A 15915-nucleotide genomic window follows, 5' to 3' on the forward strand; every position below is an offset into this window, starting at 1 on the left:
ACCAGGTACATAATGTATTAGTAATGCAAGTTGAATCCAGCATGGAGCCTAATAGAACAAAAGCAATTTGCTTTATCTGACTAATTAGGGCATAAATAATTATAATGATCAGTCTTGTAGAAAATAAAAAAGGCTCATTAAAGGGAGGGTGTGAACAGGAGTGCAATGTTAATTTGGTTAACATGCCTAAACCCATATTGATTTTTAAATTGCCATTCTTGAATGTCCAAGGTTCAAGAATCCAGAAAAACTTGGCATAATCCTTAGTGCTTACATGCTGCAATTAACTAGCTCAATTCTTTTTAGTGAAGTAGTGTTTCGTGTATGTAGTTGGACTTCAGAGGTTAGAATTAATAACAATGAGATATTTATGATCCCCATAGGCAAAGGTCTTTGAGGAAATGTGGAGACTTGTAGCTAAAATGAAGCAAAGTATACCAGTTAAAGTTCAAGGTAAGTTAACGTACTAGAATGTAATACCTATGCCCTCCTAGAGAGATTCATCTTGGCTAGATGACTAAGATTCCACCTGTGTAAAACACTCTTAATCTTAAAACTTTTTAAGTTATTTTGCATGTCAATCATTCCTATCCAAGTGACAGAGCCATTGTACCTTGGCAGGATGATTTTCATGCTTTCTTGGCACTCCTTTGATAAGAAGCAAGCAATTGTTGATAATGTGCCTAATGAGGGGCAGATGACAAGGAAAGAAGAGGAAAACCTAGTGTGCTGTACAAAAATAATTTTACAACCTCTTATTTCCTATTTTTTCTTGGACAAAGATGGTAAAATCATAATGTGGAGCTTAGAACGATCTGTGGACAGGATAAGTTAGTAAACTGCACAGAAGTTATCAACAGAAATAGAGAATAATACATTTTAGAACCTGCCTCAAATAAGATGCCTACTATTCATGAGACAGACATTTACTGTGTTTTAAAGTTGAGGTATATTTTCTAACATATTCTTTTCTGTGATTGTATTTTTCATGAGTCCAGCCATAAGGTATGTTTGGATTATTTAAAGCCTGCTTCATACAGGAAGATGCTCTACTGAGGAACTTGATGTATAATTATGCTTATCATAAGATGGTTTAAGATACTGTCTATTAGGAGAAAAATTCCCAGTAACTATTTGGTGTGATTCTGGAACTGTGAAAAAGTAAAACAGCCTTCTGCGGGGAAGGACAAAAGCAGGCATTCTGCTGCTTTAAGGAGCTCACTTTTGTGAAGGAAGCAGTTTCTCTTTGGGAACTAGTTCTTCTAGTATACAGTCACACAACCTGAACAGTGGATGCATTTTGGCAAGGGCTGTGAGCAAGGTGATACCAGTTATTCCTAAAGAAGTTGAAGTCCACGTTGAGAACTCCCATCTGGACCATGATGTTAAGAAGATGGTCTAAGAAACAAGTGCCTTCGTGTTGGCAATGTAAAAAGAGAAGTAATCAAATACCTCAAATCTGGCACAGAGAAAATAGAATGTTTGTCATCATTAATTATTATGTATTTATTTGAAATGACTAATTTGTCTTGCACATATCTCAGATCACTGATGAGTAGCAGGAAAAAAAAAAAAAACTGACCACAGACTTTCTAGGATTTAAAGACCTTAATGACAGTTGAGTTTGGTTCCTGGGAAAGATCCAACCAGTATTAGCTGACTAAATGCATCTAAGAACTCTCTTGGTTCAGCTTTTATGGTCTTTGTGGTGGCTAGCCTTGTTCCATCTGATGATATGTTCAGTTTATTGTCACAAATAGGTTGTTCTGAACAGTCACTCCTGTATTACTTCAAGCCTGGAGCAGAGGGATGTAGGTTAAGTTTTTTTTCTCTCCAAGATTATGCTCTTAAATTGCATTTTAGGAGCATAAAGAGACACACAAACGGTGTTTTTAAAACTTTAATGTGTGTGGATCACCTAGAGATCTTGTTAAGATGTGGAGAATGTTCTTAGCATGTACAAGTCCCTGGGCTCACTCCTCCACACAAAAGGTAAACAAATAAATTAAAAAAAAATAAGAAAAAAAGTGTATTCTAATTAAACATAGTATTAACCTGATATTCTGCATTAACCTGAAAGCTTCCAAGAGATGCTAATGATGCTCATGTGTGGATACAGTGAGTACTCAGCAGGCAAGAGCACAGTAACAAGTGCATAGTTCTTTTTTCCTCCTAAGTACAAGCTAATTTGTTCTTTTTTAAAAGTCCATTTATTTATTTTACAAATTTTTATTCTATACCCATATGTACCTGATACTGTTAGGTATGTGTAATACATGCAAAAACAAAGAAGCCAAAAAATTCCTGTTTTATGGAGCTTACAATCTAGCAGGGAGAGAGAGATAATGAATAATAATTATAGTAAATATATAAGCTATATAATAAGACAGAAGGTAATAAATGCTAAAATAAAATGTAGAGATGGCTAAACAGCTTTAGGAGTGTGGAGTGGAATGCAGGTTGCATTTCAAATACGGTGGTTTGGAGCCCTTTGAGCAGTGGGAGTGAGGAGGAATATTTGGATTCTAGATATACAAAAGCAGAGCCCAAAGGACTTCTTGATGGATTGGATGTGGAAAGAGAGAGAAAGGGAGGCAAGATTCTAGAGGGAATTGATTTGGATGAAAGTGTCAAGGCTTGGTAAATGAGAGAGGCAGTCTATTTCTTTGGGGTTTGTGCAAATATTGAAAACACTGAGCAACACAGAGAGTTCTGAATTGCCCACTCAATAGTGCCTGCTATATTTCTGTAATATATTGCATTCACATTCTTCCACTTTTGTTGTGTTAATAATTATTTTATCAGAAACTGTTAACAGATGCCATTTTAAAACAGAAGTGTAGACTATTTTCTCCACTCTTTTCTTGCTTTTAAACATTTGAGGATTATCATATTTTCCAAACCTGAAAATCAGTTCCTGTTAAGAAAGACCTCAAAAAATGTGATATATTCAGAGAAATTCATTCAAAGTAGTTAGTTCATATATTAAATGTTCTCATGCAATTAGTCTCTGGAACTTGGAGATCCCATGACAATCTGACTAATGGCAAGTCAGATGTGGAGTGAAGCATCCTATAAAGGTTATAATTCGGTGCACTCAGAGTGAGTCTTAATCAATTCTGTTACAAAATTAGAAGTTACAGACTGTGATCATCTATTCAGAGACTTAAGAGTTCATGGAGGTAAAATTGTTTAGCAAACATTCTCTTACCTTTCAGTTCCCCTGGCAGCTGTAAGTCACTGGGGTAAGCTAAATGCTTACTTTTCAGTCTGATAATTCCAAGCAAGTGTGCCTACAGCCTATTGGAAAGCATCTGTTATTTTTTTAAAATTTTTTTTGCAACACAACCTTGGTAAATAAATGAAAAAGGGAAACAATGGAAACTCTCTTTAATTTAAAAAAATAAAATTTGAACAAATTCATACCCTTATTCATCTTACGGTCCAGCTGAGCAATTGTCAGAGACTAGCAATAAATCTCTAAGGTATAGGGGAATTTGGTAATGATGTGGATATTTTAATAGAAAAGTGAGTTCATTAAAAATAAAGCCGAAAGCTGCCTTTGTGAAAGATATTGAAGCCAGGAGAAATTGTCAATGGAGAATCCAACTCCAAAGTGTTATTCTGAGCAAGGAGCTCACTTCCCTACCCCACCTACACCAACATTCCTCCTTCTCCTTATTATCTACCTGGGACTGTATCCTCATCATGAGAAATTCTGCTTTAAATGTGCCCACACAACACTAATTCCTTGCTGGGATTTTTATCTTCTGATGACTTAGTGTAATTTCCAAAGCATCATAAAAGAATATATTGATGCAATACTAACTTTGTGGTCCCACAAAAGGTTTTGGATGACTGTCATTTATTATGGAATGTGGAAGCATCTATATTGCTCTGGGGCATGAAGATGAAAAAGAGAAACTTACATTTCTTCAGTCCTGAGATGCCTCTCTAAATTATATACTGCACCATATAAAAGAAAATTTAGTTAAGAATAAGCTTTTAAAAACCATTATAATTCGGAAGCAATCAATGCCCACCCACGGTTAGAAAAGGAAAATATATGTTCTGAGTCCTTGAAGGGAGACCTTCATCTTAGTTGATCAGTGACACTTTATACAAATAAAATTATCATGTTCCTTAAAAGATGTCAATACCACAATAATGAGCTTTCTCTCATTCCCTGGGCAATGTTTTCTCACTGTTCTGAGCACAATGCACTTGATCTGTATCTATGGTGTTACAATTCTTATTAGCAGCATCACAGATATTGCTAACTTCCTGCCATGAAGTTTTCCCCTAGCATTGCAATCCTGATCACACATACCTTGTTGGAACAAACGTAATTTAATTTTCAGAACTTCCCTCTGCTTAGGCCATTAAAATGTGCATCAGAAGGAATAAACTATTACTCATTCCCATACCTAACAAAAATCCAACAAGTAAAGTCTCATTACTAAGTACCAAGGAAAAGTCTATAGGTAGGTAGACAGGTCTGTGTATTGATAAGAAATGTATTTCTTAGGGGAGAGGCTATACAAAGCAGTTATTCAATAGTCTAGCTCAGAAATCAGGCTGCCTTGATACAGAGAGATGCTTCATTATTCACTAGTTGGGGCAAGTTATACAAATGCTCTGAATATTTGTTTCCTTGGCTGAAAACCAGTGATAAATGAGTACTCATGTCATATTGCTGTTCTAAGAATTAAACAACTTAGTAACTTATAAAACGTGAAAAACTGCTTGGCACAAAATATGCAAACAATAAATATTATCCACTGTATAACCTATTTTCCATGAAATTGAAAACTGCACAGGATTTTCTTATTTTTTTCCACTGCTAACTCACCAGAACATAGTGTGTCTTCCTTGTATCAAATGTTCAGTAAACACTGAAAGAACAAATGAGAAGAACAGGGACATATGCAAAACTTTGTTCTGAATAGTTTGAGGATTCAAATACATTGTGTTTTTGATTTCTGCCTTCAGAAACTTTAAGGGTTTATAGGGTATTATCAACATAATCCTTTTCTATAAAACCCAGACTCATTAAATGTAACTTTATTGGGGTATTTTCCAAGTGCATGTAAGAGAAAAATTAATTAACAGCTTCATAGTGACATTTATGAATAAAAACTGCATCGTGCAAAATCGCACAAAGTAATACATCTCCTAGATGTTGTCCTTGAAAGTTGGAATGTCTCATGTTTTTAAGAAGTTAGTAGGAAAAAATGGTTCTAACAAGGATAGAAACCTTCTACATGGGATGATTATTCTATCCAGACCATGACTAAATAAGGCTCTGTCAACATACTACCAAGATCTTTTTTTTTTTTTTAATATTTTTTAGTTGTAGTTGGACACAATGCCTTTATTTATTTATTTATTTATTTTTATATGATGCTGAGGATTAAACCCAGGGCCTTGCACTCTAGGTGAGTGCTCTACCACTGAGCCACAACCCCAGCACCCCCACCAAGAACTTAAAAACAGAAAGATCAAAGAAGGATGTCAAAGAATAAGGATTTAATCATTCTCAGGGTGGGGGTGAGAGATATTTATCTGAACAAGGCCAAAAATCTTTTTAAATTTTTAATCTTTCTTTTCCCTTCCTTTTTACTGGTGCATTTTAGTTATACATAATAGAATTCATTGTTACACATCCATATACAAGACATAATGATAGAATTTGGTCAGTATTATTCTCCAGTATTTCCCCTCCCCCTACCCTCCCTACCCTGGTACTTCTCTTCTACTCCAACAAATCCCCGTTTTTATGAGATTCTTCCCACCACCTTTCTTTTCCCTTTTTCTCTCTGGTGTCCACATGAGAGAAAGGATATGACCCTTGACTTTTGAGTTTGGCATATTTTGCTTAATATGATGCTATCAAGTTCCATCCATTTTCCTAAAAATGGCATAATTTTATTCTTTATGGATGAAAAGACTTCATTGTGTATATCTACCACATTTTCTTTATTCATTCATTGATGAAAATCTACACTGGTTCCATGCACTGGGAATTGTGCTGCTATAACCATGCCTATGCATGTATTACTATAGTACAATGACTTTAATTCTTCAGGGTAGATACCACAGAATGATTTAGGTGGGCCATATGGTGGATCTATTTCTGGTTTGTTGCGTAACCTCCATACTGATTTACATAGTGGTTGTCCTAATTTACAATCCCACCACTATAAAATAGTTCCTTTTATCTCACATTCTCCTCAGCATTTATTATTGTTTATATTTTTGATGACTGCCATTCTAACTGGAGTAAGATAAAATCTCAGTGTTGTTTTGATTTGCATTTCCCTGATTGCTAAAGATGTTGGACATTTTTTTCCTATAGTTGTTTGCCATTTCTATTTATGGATCAGTGTTGTTATTTCGAGAAGTTTCTATCTAGTTCATTTCCCCATTTATTGATTGAGATATTTGGTTTTATGGTGGTAAATTTTTTGAGTTCTTTATATACTCCGGGTATTAATCCTCTGTCAGAGGAGTTCCTAGTAAAAATTTTCTCCCATTCTTCACACTTTTACTTTATTTATTTTGCTGTTGAGAAGCTCCTTAATCTGATATCATTCCATTTATTAATTCTTGGTATTATTTGCTGAACTTTAGGAGTCCCATAACAAGTCCTTGCCTGTAACTATATATTGAAGTGTTAACCCTATGTTTTCTTCAAGAAGTTACAAACTTTCTGGTCTTAATTTTAGGACAATGATCCGTTTTGAGTGGACTTTTGTGAAAAGTGAGTTCGAGATTTAGTCTTCTTCTTCTATATAAAGATAATTAGTTTTCCCAACAACATTGTTAAACAGGCTGTTTTTTCCAATGCAGGTTTTTGACAGGTTTGTTAAGGATCAGAGGACTACATCTGTGTGGGTTTGTCTATGTGTTTTCTATTCTGTTCCATTGGTCTATGTGTCTATGCCTGTACTATATATATATATTTTTTCCCACTATCTTTCTGTAGTATAATTTGAAGTCAGGTGTTGTGATGCCTCCAACATTCTTTTGTTCTGTTTTTGTTTGGCTTATAATTGCTTTGGCTATTATGAATTTTTATTCTTCCAAATGTATGTAAGGACTGTTTTTTTTTTTCTAGTTCTATGAGGAAAGTCATTGGTATTTTGGTGGAGATAGCATGGAATCTCCAGATTGTTTTTGGTAGTATGGCCATTTCAACAATTTGGTTTTGCCTGTTAATGAACATGGAAGGTCTTTCCATCTTCTAGTGACTTTTTAATTTCTTTTTCAGGGTGGTCTAGTATTCACTGTAAAAGTCTTTCACCTCCTTGGTTAGATACATTCATAAGTAATTTCTTGTTTTGTTTTATTTTTTGAGGAGATTGTGAATGGGAATATTTTTTTGATTTCTTTCTCTGCAGATTCATTATTGGTGTATAAGAAAGCTATTGATTTTTAGATGTTGTTTTTATATCCAGCTACTTTGCTGAATTTATTAGCTCTAGCATTTTCTGTTGGTGCTTTTTGGACTTGTAAGTATATATTCATACCATCTGCAAACAATGACAATTTGACTTTTTCCTTTCCGATTTTTATCCATTTCATTTCCTTCTCTTACCTAATTGCTCTGGCTAAAATTACTATTACTATATTGTAAAGGGGTAAAAATGGAAATCCTTGACTTGTTCTGCACTTTAGAGGATGTGCTTTTAGTTTTTCTCCATTCACTGTTGTTGTCTTTAGGTTTTTCATAGGTTTTTGTTGAGAAAAGTTCCTTCTATCTCTAGTCTCTTCAGTGCTGAATTTCATCAGTCTTTTTTTCTATTAAGCTGACTATGTGATTTTTGTCCTTAATTCTGTTTATGTAATGAAGTATATTTTTGCTAAATCATCCTTGCAACCCCAGAGTCAAATCAACTTGATTATAGTACACAATCTTCTTAATATGTTGTTTAACATGATTTATTAATATTTTGTTAAGAACATTTACATCCATGTTCATCATGGATACTCGTCTTCAGTATCTTTCTTTGATATGTGCTTATCTCGTTTTGGTATTGGGGTAGTACTGGCTTCATAGACTGAATTTGGAAATGTTCCACCCCTTTTTATTTCATGGAATAATTTGAGACATGTTGGTATTATTTATTTTTTAAAGTTATGATCAAATTTAGCTGAGAATCCATCTGGTCCTGGGCTTTTCTCGGTGGGAAAGCTTTTTATTACCGTTTCTATCTCACTGCTAGTTATCAGTTGATTTAGGTTTACTATATTCTTTTGGTCCAATTTTGGAATGCTATATGTGTCTAGAAATATATCCATTACTCCTATCTTTTCAGTTTATTGGAGTATAAGTTTTCAAAGTAGAACCTGGTGACCTTCTTGATTTCTATGATGTCTGTATTGATGTCTCCTTTTCCATGTCTGTTTTGTGGATATTCTCTCCTTTTCTTTTGGTTAGTTTGGCTAAGAGTTTATCATTCTCATTTATCTTTTCAAAGAATCAACTCTGTATTTATGGGTCCTTTGTATTTTTTTCCCCTTCATAGCTTTTGGCTCTTATCTTAATTATTTCCCTCCTTCTATTGGCTTTGGAATTGATTTGTTCTTGCTTGTTCAGAGCAGCATTTTCTAGGTGTGTGATTAGGCTGTTTACTTGGGATCTTTCTAATGTTCTTATGTAGTCACTCATAGCTATAATTTTTCCTCTTAGAACTGCCTTAATACTGTTCTAGGTGTTCTGATATATTATATCACTATTTGTGCTTAAGTCATTTGCTGGTGAATTATGAACTTTAGAAGTGTCATGTTACCTGGATTTTCCATATTTCTTATATTGCTGTGTTGTGTTTGTGCATCTGTAGGGATGGATTTCTCTTGTACTTTTAGGTTTGTGACTTTTGGACCACAGCCTTCTCTTGGAAGAGTGTTCTTGGATAAGATGTTATTGTGAATTTTTTCAACATGTTTTCAAATGGGTTTTGTAGTGTATTTTACCTGATAGTTCTTTGATGATAGTATATTTTGATGCAGTGCAAATTGTGAAGGAGCTTGAAGATCCCACTTTTCCTATAGGTCTTACAAAAGTGGGAAACTTCTAGTGTATCTTGTATATCTGTGTTGTATATTGCACAATATGTGGGGTATAGACCTGTGATTTCTCTTTTTCACAAAACAACTCTGCATATTCCAAAGGGGTACAGGAGCAATCTGGATTGAGACCTGTTGTAGGTATGGTGTCCCGAGCCTTTGTCTTAATTCAGTTTTTGTAGGAGAGGATGTCCATGAGTGGGACCTTAGGACACCCCACCCCCAGACAAGGCTAAGGTTCTTGAAGGTTTGTACATCAAGGCACTCACTGTGATTTTCTTGCAACTACAAAGGGTACCTAAGGAAACTGGAATGCAAGACAGCACAGACACACCCTTTCTGAACTTCATGGTTGGAATCAAGGCGAAAAACAAAGTGTTACCCCAAAGAGTAAGTTTTCCATAAAGCTGCAATTTTTATTTTGAATGCATGGAACATATTAGGTATGCATTTCCTAATAAACTTTTAAAGCTATTCTTTTACTTGTGTGTCAGTAAGTGGTTTGGGTTGTCCCCTTAACTTACATTCCCTGTATCTCAGGGATGAAGATGAAGGCTTCATGTCAGCAAAGCTGATACCTCTTACTCAGTTACCTTAGATAGTCCCAAAAATAATTTCCTTGAATATAAACTTTGTTACTCTTTCAATGTTTTATTTTTAAGTAAGTTTTATTTTATCATATATCTGAGTTTATCTCCTTTCTCTGCAAGCTATGTGATTGTTGGTTGCTTTGTGGTTGATCCCTTCAAGCATGGTGTTAGATGTCCTGCTACTGTTAACCTTAAATTGATCATCACTATAAACCATATCTGCTAACTCAGAACTTATAAGCAGTCCATTGAGATATGGGTTATTTCCTGGTTCACTAATAGAGAAAACAATTATATAGCTCCTTAAATTCAACAGGGAATATTCCATATGTTATTACGAAGATATTTCTGAAATTATTTTTATTTATTTACAAATGTCAAATGTCAATAAATTTGCTCTGAGCATGAAAAGAAAATTTTACTCTATAGTAAAGAAAAAGACATTGTTACATAGGGGGCATAAGTTATTATTCCACATTTTTAGTCATTGGAATAGTGTATTAGAATAACTAATAACAGTTCAGATCTTCCACTATACACAAACACTTAATGGTAGGCAGTGGTAATTTCTGGCTACCTTGGAAATACAGTTAGTTGTTTGAAATAATGTATGGAGTCATTGTGAAATATGTTGTAAGATATGGCCTTCAATATCCAAGAAGGTTAACTGCATTTTTTTTTTTAAATGCAATGTACTAAGTTTTGTATGTCAGGAGTTCTTGGTCTTAGTGTACTTCATTTAGAAGTGCTTTTCTGTGCTAAGGATTTGGTAAGTGACTAAATACTTCAAAAATGACATTTTTTAAATATAGGTAAAGGCATTACCATAGGTGGAAGTGTTCATATATACCAAGGAGAAGACCAGAGTGAAGATAATATTTGGAGATTATTATTGGGGCTAATATAACTGGGGATAACATAACTAGTCATCAGTGGTCAGATTATTGCCAATAACAGACTCAATAAATTGACTTGGATTAATGTGGCAAACTGTGTCTTTTTAATAGTCTTTTAGGAAGCGCTGCTTATTCTGCAGAGAAGATCTTCAGAGTGTGACAAAATACATGATTTATGAGTCACCATTAGAAAGTGGTTTGACTGGCAGACCTTGGAATTTCCAACTGCTTCCCAGGTACAGTCTGGAGTTATAAACAAGGAATGGTTTAATGTCTTAATTGATGGGTCTTCTAGTCAATTAACAAGGTAATGAGGTAAAACTTCTTTTTGTGCAAAGATTTTCAGAGGCACTGTATTATAAACTATAAATACCAACTAATGAGAATTATAAACATGAGCACATTGGCTCACACACCCAATGGTGTGATGTTTCCTTCAAGATAATTGTTCCATGAAGTAAAAGATTAAGAACTGTGGGGGGTCTAGGGGCCTTAACAGGGATTCCCCATAACAGCTAGGCCACTGGACTTTGTGCTTTTGCACCCAGAGTTCAGCAGTGCCATGCAGTAAGAGAGTTCAGCCCTGAGTGATCTGTACATTGCCCCATCATGGAGGGTGTGCACTGGACAAGTCCACAGTTGAAGAGGCTCTCAGGGACATGTGAGGCATAGACTAGCATATGTCTGGGTGATGAGTGATCTTGGTCCACTGCAGCTGTGTGGGGAAAGGACTGGACCTAGAGGGAAAATATATGACGCCTAAAAGGACATTATCATCCATAATCATGCTCCTCCTGGCAAAGTGTTTTCATTTGTTTGGAAAGATGTTACAAATATTTTTTCCCTCTCCACTCCAGATTGTAGTTTTCTTAAGCACAAGAGTTTTGATTAATTCACACAGGAGTTGTCTGAGTCACATTTTATTTCAACAACCAAAATAAGGGCTGGCAGAAAGATATCGTATTATCAGAATAATGATGTTCAACTAATTTTTTAAATTCCATGTTTGAAATATCTGTGTTCTTGCCCTCACTATTTTTACCCCAGTCAACGAAAGGCAGATAACATGAATGTTGTGATCAAGAATTCCTTCTTCAATTCTATATTTGTTAAGATGAGTTTTTTTAAAACTGATGGGGAGGGAGTCCAGTAGTAGAAAAGGCCTCATCTCAACTCAGGCTTCCAGCCTCCAGAAGTGTGGAGAATTAATCTCTGTTGTTTAAGTCACTGAGCCTGCAGTCATATTTACTTCTTCCTTCTTTTCTTCCTCCCTTCCTTCCTCTCCTTCTCTTTCTCTATCTCTCTAGTAACACACACATACACACAGACACAGACACCCAGAGATTTTTAAAAGAACTGAATTATGTAATAGAAAATTTAGCACAGAACATAGAATCATAATATATATATATATATATATATATATATATATATATATATATATATATATATATTTTTTTTTTTTTTTGGAATGATCTCATAGAAAGCACTTATATTGCCCATTGAATCAGATACGTATGTATATTCCATGGCACTCTCCAAATTTTTAGTCCTTTAGGAAATTTAGTACTTTGAAAAAAAAATACTTCCAATGAAAACAAAGACTAACAAAAAATTCAGATGAGCATATAAAACTATAAAAGAATAAACACCTAACATTTAAAAAATCAGTTGGCTAATGTGAGAAGGCTAGCAGACTTTGGATTACCTACTCAGACTGGCTCTGGAGCTTAGAGTCCACTCTCTATTGTGACTACTCCTCTGATGCTTTGCCTGTGTCTCTCAGAAAATCATGGCCTCCCCCACCTTCCTCTCAGGCTTCCAGCCTCCAGAAGTGTGGAGAATTAATTTCTGTTGTTAAGTCACTCATCTTGCAGTCAGTATTTACTTCTTCCTTTCTTTCCTTTTCTTTTTCTCTCTCTTCTTTCATGCCATACCTAGCCAACCAATACAAGTTTCCAACACAGTCTTCTTTGAAAACATGCACTGTGCCACTAAAACAAGAAATTCAAAATAACAGAAAGACAAAACTGAATAAAACTAAGGATCAAGTAAGTCACAACACGGTTTATCTTCTTGTAGCCCTAACCGTCACATCACTCATGAAGATGTCTCTCCTTTTGCCAGTACACTGAAAAGCCTTCTCTGTCATAAATCAGATTTCTAGACAAACATGAAACTGTATCAGAGCTTCTTACTCTCTTTCCATGGTCCATTTGCCTCTTCCTGTAATGATTCCAACTTTCAAATATATAATGTATACTGTGATTAACACATATGAAGCTAAATTTATCCAAATTTATTTCTAAGAAAATTTCATTTATTATCCTCTCACTGCTTCAAACTCCTTCAATTTCTATATGCCTTTGGGCAGGAAATCTGATAAGTTAGATATTAAGTTACTGTTTTCTGCTTTACGTATTTTAGTTCCTTGTTTATAAGTGCTACATTCTGGGTATTTTTTTGTTTGTTTGTTGTAACCTATAAGATCTAATTTCTTGTCCTTTGATGTTTCTCTTCCAATATGTTGCTTTGTTGAGAGCCACAGCCGAAGGGGCTCCAGCAAACTTTCAGACTGCCAGCTGATGATTGGCTCACAGTGGCCCCAGCAACACCTAGCTGATTGGCTCCTCTGTGGAGATGCTCATTGAGCTGTTTCCCTGCCCTTTCAGACTACCAGCTGATGATTGGCTCACAGCGGCCCCAGCAACATCTAGCTGATTGGCTCCTCTGCGGTGATGCTCATTGGGCTGTTTCCCTGCCCTTTCAGACCACGGAGCTGCTCATTGGGGGACTTTTTTGGCTCCGCCCATGCAACCCAGCCAATCGGCCTCAAGAGCAGGAGGATGGTGGGAGGAAGAGGTTGTTGGAGTGTGTGGCTTGTGGGAAGCCGGTGGTGGCAGTTGGGCTCTGAGGGTTTTATTCCTGAGGAGCTGTTTTGTTTATCGTGTGTGGTTCTAAAAATAAAGTTAGTTTCTTTTGACAAGTGGCTCCTGAATTGTGCCCAGCCAGACTGCGGCATTGCTTAACATGTGTATTAAAAATGCTATGTCAATTTGCACATCTTTTTTCTGTTTGTTTGTTTAGATATTTTTTTAGTTGTAGTTGGATACAATATCTTTATTTTTATGTGGTGCTGAGGATCAAACCCAGTTCCTCACATGAGCGAGGCGGGTACTCTACTGCTGCAGTCTGGCTGGGCACAAGATCACGAGCCACTCAATCAGAAACAAATTTTATTTTTGAAATAGCCGCCAATACCCTGTACGCGCCCGGGAAGATTCCCGATCCACACACGCGGCGTTCCCCTGGTCTCCTCCCGGAACCCCAGAGCAAGTTCCTCCCCCGGAATTCCCTCCTACTGCATTTTCCCAACCAATGGGAACTCTCCAGGAGTCCCGCAGCAGGCCGAGGTAAACATCAGGAGTCCGGTATCCATATGAATGTAATTTTTAACATAATCATATCATCTCAATGGCTAGCTGGCATCACCTTTCAATCAAAAATGCCATGCATCATATTAATTGGCTGTGGCTCTTAGCATCTCCCCCCTTCTGTTTAATTAAGCAACAAGCAATGTGGCTAGGGACCGTGCCTGTTAGTTTTGTCCAATTCAACATATGGTTCTTACCCGTCATCGGAAAACTGACCTTTAGGCGTCAGCCTCCTGTCTTAGGTTGATACCACTGCAATTGGATCATACCCGTCACTGACTACCGGTCCAGCATACAGCCATACTTGTGGATAGGCCTATGCACCAGTGGGGGGGTGAGGTTCTTTGCCTCACCTCTGTTGGCCCCCAGATTTGGCCTTGGTGCCAGTGGGGGGGTGAGGTTCTTTGCCTCACCTCTGTTGGCCCCCAAAATTAGACCATCACTAGTAGAAGGGAGGCGGATACAGAAATGCCACGACACTGATGGCTCCTTAGGAAAAATTGCATCACTGGTGACACATCAGCAAAGATACGCCAGCATTACCATAATTCGCTGCATCAACAGATAGATCACAGTGCATACAAGTGATACATAGTCCAGGCAAGTTTTGTAAGCAGTTCAAAGTGGAGGAATCTATCAATATGTCCATTTCCTCCCAAGATAAATCGACTCATTGATTGAGCATTACTTGTTGAGTTATTATTCATTGATGTATCAGTTTATACAGTTTGTTGTGATAATTATCGAAGAAGTTGTAGTCTGGTTTCATCTTTGTCTTCACCAGCACTGGGATGAAAATAGGAATTTTGACAATGATGTTAAAAAAAAAATGTAACATTTCAACAGGTAACAAGAAAACATATTTTAGAACAATTTACATTATCCTGAACAGAATTATTAAATATAATGAAAAGGAAAGATGAAAGTAAACAAACAGATCTGTTAACCTGCTTATTTGTATACATATTAAAATAATCTTCAACAGCTGTTTACCCAATTTAAATTAAACCATTAAAATCACGTGAATAATAAAAAAATTTGGATCCATTTATTCATGAGCGCTCCTCATATATGATATATGGACATACGCACATACAGACATACAACACAAAACAGAAGTATGCACACGTAACATACAACACATAAGATAATAGTAAAGGCCTTGTAGCTTTATCTAGGTGAAATCTCCATTGCAATGTTAAAAACTCCACAGTCAAAAAATAATCTGATCAGAAAAACATTAACCTAGGTCTGTATGAGCTCAAAAATAAAATAGAAATTTATGATGTGGGAAAAAGCAATAATAAAATAGATATTGAAAAAAGCATCCTGGTTAATCACTGTCACAGATGTAAGAATAGCTAAGCTGGAGTTCTGGATATCAGCTTTTATAGATTTGAGTCAAATCATCTTTTTTTTGATCTGTAGAAATTGTTTTGGTTAATCTTTCTGGAATCCAAATCGGCTGCTGTTCTCCCTGTGGAAACACACAAACAGAGCCCCGACTCCAGACAATCACTGGGTCAGAACCTTTCCATTGTCCTGTTAGAATATCTTTCCAAAGTACCTTAGGCTTATGTACATTTTTTGGATACATATGTCTTTCTGCAGCACTAAGTCCTGATGAATCCAAATTTAAAAAGTTTAGAGTAAAAAGGGTTATTTTGAGTTTATCTTTGGGGAATATATACCCCTTTCCAATTCCCTCTTTTTGCTTTAATAAGTACGTTTTAATAGTTTGATGAGTTCTTTTAACTATGCCTTGTCCCTGTGGATTGTATGGGATTTTTTTTATATGAGTAATACCAAATGATGAGCAAAATTGTTTAAAAGAGGTAGAAGTATAACCAGGACCATTATCGGTTTTAACTGTTTAGGAACGCCCACAGTGGCAAAATTTTGTAAGCAATGAGCTATAACATC

This window comes from Callospermophilus lateralis, chromosome 1 (assembly GCF_048772815.1).
Source record: "Callospermophilus lateralis isolate mCalLat2 chromosome 1, mCalLat2.hap1, whole genome shotgun sequence".
NCBI lineage: Eukaryota > Metazoa > Chordata > Mammalia > Rodentia > Sciuridae > Callospermophilus > Callospermophilus lateralis.